This window comes from Pteronotus mesoamericanus, unplaced genomic scaffold (genome assembly GCF_021234165.1).
Source record: "Pteronotus mesoamericanus isolate MK-2021 breed Mesoamerican mustached bat unplaced genomic scaffold, CSHL_Meso_final scaffold_99, whole genome shotgun sequence".
Taxonomy (NCBI): Eukaryota; Metazoa; Chordata; class Mammalia; order Chiroptera; family Mormoopidae; genus Pteronotus; species Pteronotus mesoamericanus.
Window position 1 is genome coordinate 15,601,806 of NW_026555330.1, and position 10,797 is coordinate 15,612,602.

At 51.1% G+C, this 10,797-nt stretch overlaps 5 non-coding genes across 5 annotated transcripts; 2 read left to right on the forward strand and 3 right to left on the reverse strand.

The window, feature by feature from the left end:
• Positions 1-2,637: 2,637 nt before the first annotated feature.
• Positions 2,638-2,709, reverse strand: TRNAW-CCA (transfer RNA tryptophan (anticodon CCA)). Its single transcript has one exon. It is a non-coding gene; the product is annotated as a tRNA-Trp (tRNA).
• Positions 2,710-4,279: 1,570 nt separating this feature from the next.
• On the forward strand, positions 4,280-4,352 carry TRNAR-UCG (transfer RNA arginine (anticodon UCG)). The gene has a single exon. It is a non-coding gene; the product is annotated as a tRNA-Arg (tRNA).
• A 2,480-nt stretch (positions 4,353-6,832) lies between these two features.
• On the forward strand, positions 6,833-6,914 carry TRNAS-AGA (transfer RNA serine (anticodon AGA)). The gene has a single exon. It is a non-coding gene; the product is annotated as a tRNA-Ser (tRNA).
• A 1,964-nt stretch (positions 6,915-8,878) lies between these two features.
• On the reverse strand, positions 8,879-8,950 carry TRNAM-CAU (transfer RNA methionine (anticodon CAU)). The gene has a single exon. It is a non-coding gene; the product is annotated as a tRNA-Met (tRNA).
• Positions 8,951-9,920: 970 nt separating this feature from the next.
• On the reverse strand, positions 9,921-9,992 carry TRNAW-CCA (transfer RNA tryptophan (anticodon CCA)). Its single transcript has one exon. It is a non-coding gene; the product is annotated as a tRNA-Trp (tRNA).
• Between the last annotated feature and the right edge of the window lie 805 nt (positions 9,993-10,797).

Below are 10,797 nucleotides of genomic sequence, written 5' to 3' on the forward strand. Positions count from 1 at the left end.
TCAAGAACTTTCTTAAACCTTATTCACTTTGGTCAGTACAGTTATCATGCTGAAGGGATCCAGCTAAGCCACTATGACAAAAAAAGAAATTATTTTGAGCTAAAGGCATCTGAATCTCTGAAATCCCTCACTGCCTAAAAGCAGAGCCTTCCAAAAGAGCTCAGTCGTCATAAATCTCGTCCCCTGAAGCAGCTCTCATCTTCCTGAGAGAGAAGTTGGTGTAGGTAAGGAAAAATAATTTTTTTCCCTCTACCATTCTGAATCCTTGTTTGGAACCCCTGTAACAAAAGACAGATTAGCAACAGCAAGGACAGATCAACAAGAGAAAAACAAGCGGAAGTGTAGTCACACGTAGATGGCAAGTGCACGTGGCGGAGACCCGGGGGACTGGTAACCCCCGAAGAGCAGCAGAGGAGGACAACAGGATTGTCATCCCAAAATAGGCCTCTGTGACGTAAGGAGTGTTCGAGGCTGATTATTTTTTGGACACAGCACACACAAGATCTGAAGACCGAGTGGAAGTTACCTCTTTGTAAGAGAGATTTACATTTTGTAAAATAATAACAACCACAACAATAAAACGGAGCCCGAGCTGCCGTCCGAGAACAACTGCCTTGCACATTTTATGTCTCAAACATTTGGGTGTTTAAATAGGACAAAATACCCTTTGGACTGGGCCTAAAGCGACCTTGTGCTCCCCAAAAACTGTTCTGCAAGGATAATAAGAAAGCAGATATGACAACTGGACTGAAAAATAAAAACACCCTTTAAAATAGCATCCCCGTGTTTGCTACGTTGTTATGTTTTGTTATATGTTTGTTCTGTTGTTGTGTTACCGGCACCAATAGCAACCCTTTCCTTCTAATGATGTCATCGTCGCCTCTCCCTGTCTTCTGAACACCAATCGCCTCTGCCTCCTAAGCAGAGCGGTGCGCGGGCCCTTCGGCCCGGGTCGGCGCCGGTCGAGCGGCGTGCTCCTTCCGCAGGGCGCGTGAGCGAGGCGAGCCGGGCAGAAGGGCCGCGCTCGGGGCCAAGCTCCCCTGCCTGACAGCCGTGCCCTGCGGCGCACGGCGGAGGCAAACGCTGGGCAGGCAGAGCCGCCGCGGAGGAATTACAGTCGCTTCACCGCCGGACTACAATGGGGGAGGGGGACCAACGGCAAAATGTCATGACTAATCATGAGTAAGGCATTCAGGGTCGCGAACTGTGCCGTTCGGTCCATTCCTGTGCAAGCTTCAACAATTTTCTTAATCTGGCGGGGTCTCCTCGACCGTGGCCAAGTGGCCTTTCCTGCCCACAGCGGTGTGCAAGACATCTTGGGATTGTGAGTCAGTGATGTTACCTTAAGAACAGGAAAAAATTAAATAAAGCAGAGCTATACCTCTTGTGCTTAACAGGCTACATTCTTCTTAAGCAAAGTACATCGTTATATTCTTCCCTGAAACTTGCTTTTCCAGCCGGACGTCCAGGCCACAGAACATGACTGCACAACAGTGTTGCGACGACTCTCAGAAGGACTAATTTAATAATTTTAACTAAAAGCCCATTTCTTTTAGGATTTGCTGTCGGTTGCACTGCTTCTGGCGAGTTCAGGCTGACTTAGATGGAGATCCGGGACGTGGACCGGGCTGCGGGAGAGACCGCCATTCCGCCATTCCGTCCCGAAATAGCAATAAACGCGCTCAGGCCGCAGGCCGCTGCCGGAGCGCGGCTCGTGGGAGGCCTGCGCCGCGTGCCCGCAGTAAAGGCCGGGGGCACAGGCGGGAGGGCCTTGCCTCCAGCTGGAAGAGAGGCCGCCGGGAGCGGCTGGCGTTCTGTGCACGTGGGCGCCGAGGGCGAGGGCCTGAATCCAGCGCAGGACCGGGACGGGCACTCCCACGGAAAGTGAGAGGTGCCTTTGAGAAAGCGAAAGAAGGCCGCGCCCCACAGAGGGTTAATCCGCACAACTGATTGTTTTGTTATAAGCAGGGGGGTGTCAGGAGAAGATTTGCGATTTGTTTTTTTAAAAACAGGCATGATAAGGCCGCTGATGTAACTGAGCAGGGGGCGGCCCGGAAAGAGTTAGAAACAGCGCGGGCAGGAGGCCCTTGCGGCCGTCAGAAGGGGATCAAACAGGATGTCAGATGCGAGGAGCGAAGCTCAGCAGGATTCCTCCGCCGACTGGAAAGTGGAGAGAAGTGTCCAGGTGGCTGCAGGCCCGTGGGCCAGGGGGCACAGGAGCGGGTGTCCGAGGGGGTAGGCCAAGCGACTGTCGGGAAGCTGAGAGCGCAGAGCTGGAGCCTACCTTGCAGGGGAGCGTCCTCGTCCGAGAACAGAAGCCTCAAAGGTCAAGTGGAAACCTGGACTGTGCATTGCCCGGTGGCAAAGAGGACAGTGTCTGAAGTAAACCTCTCAGTTGACAAAGGTTGCAAATGGGCCACCGTCCATCGGGCAGTTCGCCCCGTTTTAGAATAACAGTGGCAAACTAAGAGCAGAAGTGGAGCCGCGCAGACGTCCCACCCAAACTCTGACAAAGGCACGTCGTCTGTTCTCTTCAAGTCACCTCGGTCTTGGAAGTCGTAACTGATCTCCAGGTCAACTGTATATGCCTCAGAGAAAAGTCATTCCCTCCCCCCCGAAAAAAAAGACAGTTCCAGCTGACCCCGACGTGATTTGAACACGCAACCTTCTGATCTGGAGTCAGACGCGCTACCGTTGCGCCACGAGGCCACTGAAGGGAGAAGTTTTTTCTTCTCAAGTCAGGTTTGAATAATTTCCCTTCTCCCCAAATACTACTTTCTCTTTTTTCCAGGATCTAAAGATGCATTTCTTTTTCTTAGTAGATTTGGTCGTTTTTTCTCCCCACTACTCGTGGTTCGCCACCGCTTCGTTGTTAGAGACTAACCAGATAAAATAGTAACCCAAATGCCCCATAGTGCTTTCCTGTTTTGAGAAAAATCGTGTGCACACTGGGCTCGCATCCGCAGGGAAACAGGAGTAAAGAAGGCCAGGCCGCTGGCAGCTCTGCCTCCCTCCAATTCCCGGAGTTCGTCTGCTCCGGGGAGTCCGTGGGCCTTCCGGTCTCCGCAGCGAGCACGTGCCACTCGGTTCACAGCAACTCGAGGGAAATCGCCGGGACTTGCGGCGCTCCTCGCTTCCCACGGGCCCTGCGGGCGATCTTCCTGCGGCCGCTCTCCAAGGCTTCTTCCGGGGCCCGCCGCGGTGGTGTCAGCGGGGAGCTTGTTGGCGACGCAAAGCCGGACACACCGGGGCCTAGGGGTCACCGAGTCGGGGTGGCCCAGCAGGCTGAGACTGGACAGGCCCCCGGGAAACGCTTGAGAACTGCCGCAGCTTAGAGACCCCATACTTCTCTCTCTCTCTCTCTCTCTCTCTCTCTCTCTCTCTCTCTCTCTCTCTCGGAAGTAAGCGTGCGGCCTTCTCCGGCGCAGGGGCAGGGGCGCCGACCGGCCAGGGCTGCCGCCACTCAGTCCCCGGGCTGCGTGGCTCAGGCAACACGCGTTTTCTCACGCTTCTGGGGCCTGGACGTCTTAGGCCAACCTTCTCACCAGGTGCGGAGAAGGCCCCCTTTTGCCTGCTTCTTCACGCGGTCTTCTCTGTGCGTGTGTCGGGTCCTAATCTCGCTTTATGAGGACACCGGTCATCTTTGATCAGGGCCCGCCCCTGTGGCCTCATTTCACTTTACTTACCTCTTTAAAAGCCGTCGCAGCCTGAGGTCCTGCAGGTGGGGGGCGGGGGGGCGACGGCGGATTCGGCTCCCGGCCCGGCCGCCTCTTGCCCGGCTCGTTTGGGGTCCCGTTGTCCCAGGTCTGACCAGTCACCTCCCAGACCTCAGTCGGATCCCCAGTCACAGGATGGTGTTGCTCCTCTCCTCCGCCTTTTGCCCTGTCAGAATTTGATTTCGAGCTTCTGAAGCGCGCAAAAGTTAAGCCTGCGGCCGCTGCGCCACGCGCACCTGGGAGCCTGGCCCGCGCGGGGCGCCCGGGCCGGCGGCGCAGCCCCCAGCCCGCCTCCCTCGCGGCGGCCTCCTTCCCCGGCCCCCACCCAAAGCTCAGGCGCCCCGCTGCCGTCGGTCACTGCAGCAGCGAGGTCCCCTCCTGAGCGGTCACCTCGTCGGAGCTTTACAGCATTTGACTGCGCGGTTCAGCTTGTTTCCCCAATTAGAATGTGAGGTTTTCGGGGCGTCGGAAAAGCCTTGACTCACAGCAGTAACTTCTCTATGAGTCAGAGCTCGGAGATTGTCCCAACAAATTTCCTACTCACACGCTTTCTCCCGCGCGGGGACCACGTGGCCTAATGGATAAGGCGTCTGACTTCGGATCAGAAGATTGAGGGTTCGAATCCCTTCGTGGTTGTTTCCTTTAACGTAGTGGCTTTGCTAAGGTCGTAAATTCTTTTTTTCACCTTAGCAATTTATCTTCCAGGCTTTTCGGCTCCACGTCTCTTCCTTTATTTCTCGCCCCCCTCCTAATATCTGTTTCTCTTTCTCTCGGTAACATCAGCGCAGCCAGCTCTCGAGGCGGCGCTCCCCCAAATCTGGTCGGCGGACCAGAGGCAGCGCCTGGGCACGTCCCAGGATCGCAAGCTTCCCCGCCCGTCCTTCGCTCCAGCCGCAAAGCTAGGATGCTCGGGGGCGGGGCTTCCCCCGTCCGAGCCAGGGCCTGGCCCACTCGAGCCTGAGAACCACGGTGCCGTGGACCTCAAGTTCTCCGCGCCCGCTCACTACTTAGCGCCCACCACCTCCTGCACCTGCACCCAAGGTTGTTACTAAGGTTGTGTTGTGCGGCCTCCTGGGGGACCCCTCGGAGAAACTGGGGCAGAGAAAGGCAGGAAAAGGGTCCATAAGTTTGACAAAAGTGCCCCGCCACAAGCGAACGGAAATGGAATTAGAAACTCACCCTCGGCAATCCTCAGAAAAACAGTGGACTCAGGCCAAGAGCAGCGGGGACCTTATGGTTCTTAGGAGAAAGTGATTTGTGGTGTCCAAGGGCCAACCCAAGGTCCCTTGCTAACTGCAGAGGGAGAAAGGAACCCCTGGGAAACACCGGAGCAAGGGCGGCTGGCCAGTTACTCGGACTGCACTTCTAGTTTAGAAGAATAAGTTAAAAGTTGCCGAGATGGAAACAGTGAGAAAAATCCAGAAGGTGAGCCTTTCTGCAAGTCAGTTGTCTTGGACTTTTTAAAAAGTCAATGTCAAAACAACAACAAAGCTGGGAGACTGTTGTAACCTAAAAGGGATTAAGGAAACATTACAACTAAATTCGGGGAATGACCTTTGATTGGATCTCGTTAGAAAAGCTGGCTCCAAAAGACATGTTACAGACACTTGAATAAAAGCTGGATGTTAGATGTATTTATAAGCAGCGCTAGATTTTTTAGTTACGATCATGGTATTTTGGTTAGGTAAGACATGTTTACCGGTTAAGACAATATGGCAAAATGTTAACAGCTGTTGAATATGGGTAGTGGAGGTTCAGATAATTCCCTGTTTTTGCAACTTTTTATGTGTAATTTTTTTTCATAATAAAAGTTTGAATTAAGTAAACACAGCCTTGGCAGAAGGCGGCCTGCCTAAACAAAGGCCCTGGAGGAGGCGCGCAGGGCTCTGAGGCGGCAGAGGGCCCGCTTGAAGAAACCGGGCCAGCCAGGAAGGACCTCTCCTTCTGGCCTCAGGAGCCCCAGGCTCCCTGACAGAGAGGCCAGAGAGGACGCGGAGGTTAGACAGACAGGCGCCCACGGCGAGGGCCTCCCGCGCCGGCCGTCGGCGACCTTCCCTGCAGGCCACGGAGTGCCTGCAAAGGGCGCAAGACACAGTCGTATTCGCGTCCTCAGATGCGCACAGCGGTTGACGCTGCCGTAGCTCCACCTGCAGAAGCAGGAGCCGCGGTCTGGTGCCCCCTCTCCCTGCTGCACCTCCAACGAGCAGCGCCCTAGCAGGGCAGAACTTTCGGCAGCTTCTCTCGCATTCTAACCCCCTCTCCCTTTGGGCTCACTTCCACGTGTCCTTTAGATCTCAGCTCCTGTGTAATTCATTCCACACCCTGCTCTAAGAAACAGGCCTGAGGCTTGGGAAAAAGAGCCAGATTAGAGAAATAATTAGGAGGTTGATCTGGGTATTCCTTTCAAAAATTTGGGTTATTGGAGGAGGTTCAAGTTTGGAAAGAAAGGTGGAGCATTCCATTTGGAATGTATGCTTTTGAGATGCCCATAAAGATGCAACAAGAAATAACCAGGACGATTGTACATTCTGGATCCCAGAGAAATCTGAGCTGCAGATGGTTTCCGATCCATCAGCACACAAGCAGTCATTTATCAATCATGCCCTAGCCTCCTTCTGGTCATAGAATGGACCTACTGATGAACGACAGAATCCCCCACTTGTACACTAATAAAAACATTCTACCTGCCGCTTTAAAATATCTTGAGCTTTATGAAGAGGCAAGAGATAGACTTCCCCGTGGAACATTTTAATGGATCCTCATTCTTGAATTTTAAAATGATGGTGACAATAGCAGCTGACATTTCTTGAGCTTTTACTATATTCCGGGCACTGCATTAGGTGTTTGAAGGGGTAGGGTAACTCTCTACTGGGAACATCTTTGCCGGATTACTAAAGTTATTGCAACATATCGTCGATTTGTTTTCCAGAAAAGATCCAAAGGGGGATTCTCAGCTTACAACATACTAGAATTAAAATTGGTTGAGTCTTCTCCAGTTTTGCGGATATGATGTGATACGATATCCTTTGTCTTATCCTCTTATCACCAAGTCCTGAAGGAACGTAGAATAAATGATAAAACATAAACTGAAGGACCTCAGAGATCATTTCCCACTTGTAGTCGTGGCCGAGTGGTTAAGGCGATGGACTAGAAATCCATTGGGGTCTCCCCGCGCAGGTTCGAATCCTGCCGACTACGGCGGGTGGGTTTTTATGTCAAGTTACTTTCCACCACAAAGGAAAACTGTAGTACTCCTGCTTAATTCTGAGGTTTGCTTCGGAATTCTGGTAGCCGGAGGGAAAGCAAGTTGAAGAGAAAGAAATCGTGTATGCACCCTTACTTGTTTTGTTGCATTTTTCCATTAACGTGTGTTATACCCCGCGCCCGCCCTCCACCCCAGCAATCACCACACTGCTGTCCAAGTGCAGGAGTCCTTTTTCCTTTTTGCTCGATCCCTCCACCCCTTAACCTCCCCTTGCCTCAGCACAGAGTCGTATTTAGAACAACAAGTAATTCTACCGCTTCCTGTTTCTTAATATGTAAGTTAATATGAATATACAATATTCAGGTGGGCATCTGGTGCAATGGATGGATACCGCATCTGACTAGGGCGCAGAAGAGCCCCCCTTGACTCCTGGGTGCCTTGGGGTTTTTTGGTTTGTTTGCTTATGTGGAATGAGGCTCCTCTCATTCCCAGGCTTCCATGTTATGCGTGTTTTCAATTTAATTTCATTTCTAAATTTGATTTTATATCCTTTACACAAAATGACAAAAGTGTTAATAATATTAACATTTAAGCTCCAGCTTAGAGTTCACAGCTGTTCTTTTACACATATAAATTTTCTGTAAATCCCACTGTTAAATTGTTTCAAAACTGACCTACCTCCAAAATCACTTCTCTCCACTTAAGTTTTAAGAGCAGTTATAGGTTCAAACAAAAGTGAGAGGGAGGCACATGTGCACAGCCTTCCCCATTATCAAAACCCGCCACCAGGGTGGCCCATTCATTACATTCATTGATGAACCTGCCCTGACACTTCATAATCACTCCACGTCCATAGTTTTTATTAAAGTTTGCCCTTGATATTGTACATTCCATGGGTTTGGACAAATGTATGGACACGTACCACCTTCAGAGGGTCGTGCAGAGCATATTCACTGCACAAAAAGTGCTCTGTGCGCGCCTATCCATACTCGCTCTTACACACCCCCGCATTTTATTGTCTCCATGTTTTGCCTGCAACGTGCATCCTTTCAGATTGGCTTCTTTCATTTATTAATATGCATTTAAGTTCCCTCCACATCTTTTCATGATTTGGTAGCTCATTTCCTTTTAAAGATGGATAATATTCCATTGTCTGGATGTACTAGCTTATCCATCTCTGAAGCGCATCCAAGTTTTGGTTAAAGCTGCTCTGAACATCTGTGGGCAAGGTTTTGTATGGACATAAATTTCAAGTCCTTTGTGTAACTAACAAGGGGTGCAATAGCTGGATCTTATGATAGGAGTGTGTTTAGTTGTGGGAAACGGCCAAACTGTCTCCCCCGTGGCTGCGCCGTTCTGCGTTCCCACCAACGACGACAGAGAGGCCCTGCTGCGCCCCATCCTCGCAGCGTTTGATGCTGTTAGCATTTTGGCTCTTGGATGTTCTAATAGGTGTGTATGGTATCTCATTGTTGTTTTAATTTGCATTTTCCTCATGATATTTTCATATGCTTAAAAGGGGGGGGCAAAGAATTAGTCACCTCACTAAAAAAGATACACACATAGTACATAGCAAATTTTGTTAGGTTTTTATTTCTCGCCTTTTTACAGGTAAAAAGGTATTAAGTGGGGAGAGAAGACTAGATGAGAGAAGGTGAAGGGATTAGCCAAGGAACATGTATGCACGACCCACAGACAAACAATGTGCGGATGGTCAAAGGAAACGGGGAGGAGGGAGGACGGAGGAGGGGGAAAGGAGGGACATCTGTAACAGTGTAAACAATAAAAAATAAAGTAATACCCGTAATTTGAAGACTCAAACATTTCACAAGATTTGTAACTTGTAACAAAAGGCACCAGTTCTTTTTCTGCTCTCTGGTCTAGCGGTCCCCGTGGGAACTGTAGGAGAAGCCTCGTGTTGAGGCAGAACTATTCTGGAGGAAAATTGAAAACGACCTAGCAGAGGATGGTTTCGATCCATCGACCTCTGGGTTATGGGCCCAGCACGCTTCCGCTGCGCCACTCTGCTACTCCCTGTACGGTTTCTGTAGCTAGTATTTAGAATGTTTTCGGTTTGACTTTTTTTTTTTTTTTTTTTTTGGTTCTTTTTCTAGTTTTCACAACTAAATGCTTCTCTTTTTTTCTCTTTCCACATCAGTAATCTGCCTTTTGTAACACGAGAGCGGGGGCTTGAACTCACTCCTAAGGAAAGAGTTGCTAAAAAGTGGTTTGAAAAGCACACGGGCACGGCCAGCCGCACCTGATATTGTGCACCCCCTGAGCGTGCGCATTGCACCTGCGACAAACGCCTGCTGACGTCCCAGACGTCGCTTCAAAGGCATTCTAAATTATACAAATGATAATCTCTGGTGAAATACGCACGCCTTCCCCTTTTCCCATGCCGCAATGAGATGGATGGTTCATAATCTGTTGGGGGAGGGGAGGGTTCTCGAGGCCCAGGGGAGGGGGGAAAACGCACATTTTTGCACATTTGTTAAACATAGAATTTTAGGGTGTTCCGGGGGCTTCTAGCCTAGAGGATTAACCTAGTGTAATAGTTTATCGCCTATAATCCCATTTCGGGGGCGGGGAGGAGGGGTTCCGCTGGCCGCGCCCCATCCCGGCACCGAGAGGCCGGTCCCGCGGGGCCGCAGGCGGACCCGTCCTGCCTGAGGTCTGGTCCTGACGTCTGCAGAAGCGGGGTGTCCTCCAGCGCAGGCGCGAGCAGGGCAGGTGCGGGGGTGCGGGAGGGCTGGGCGAACCGGTGCAGAGTGAAACTAAGAATGTTTGCAATAAAATACGTTTCTATGGACCCAGAAACCAGCCCTTCAAACACAATACTGACAGCGTGCACTCTTCGGCCTTCCTGTCTGTCACGCACTTCGTTCAGGTGTTTAGGCGGGCGTCCGAGGTCGGAGAACGCAGGAAAGGCCTGTTTTCCTGCCTGCAGAGGATGTAACTTTACAGACCAAACCCCTCCAGGCAGTAAAAAAAGAGGATGACCCCGACGTGATTTGAACACGCAACCTTCTGATCTGGAGTCAGACGCGCTACCGTTGCGCCACGAGGTCCGCCGGGGCCCGACTCGGGAAGGCCGTCCACCTGGCCTGCGGCACCGCTCCTCGGAGCGCGGAAGCGGGGGCTTCCGCTTTCCTCGCCTGCCCCCGAGGCCTGCTGCGAGTGCACAGAGGCGTGGCGCTGAGAAGGACGCCGCCCGGCCGCTGCGAGCTGCCAGTGACTGCGGGTGAAACTGCTACTGCCACGCAGGGTGCCGAGATCCTTGCCTGCGCCTGCGCCAGCCGCGCCAGCCTGGCTCGGCAGAGGTCGTGGTAAAACTTCCATTTGCAGCAGTTCATTTCTTCCGTAGGGGGAGTGGTTGGCGTTAACAAACAGAATTAAATTGGCGTATTTCAGATGTTAGAATTTTCCTTTTATAAAGTTATTTTTAAACCTATATCTTATCGATTATGCTATTACGGTTGTCCCATTTTTTCCCTCCCCTTTATTCCCATCCTCCCTGTACCACCGCCCTTAGTTCATGCCCATGGGAATGAGCACATATAAATTCCTTGGTTTCTCCATTTCCTATACTCTTCTTAACCTCCCCCTGTCTATTTTGTACCTACCAGTTACGCTTCTTATTCCCTGTACTTTTTCCCCCATTCTCCCTCCTCTCCCTCCCTTCTGATTTCCATTTCTGCGATTCTGGTCCTGTTCTGGTTGTTTGCTTATTTTGTTTTTGTTTTTAGGTTCAGTTGTTGATGGTTGTGAGTTTATCATTTTACTGTTGATGGTTTCTGATCTTCATCTTTTTCTTCAATAAGTCCCTTTAACATTTCATAGAAGAAGAGCTTGGTGATGATGAACTCCTTTAAC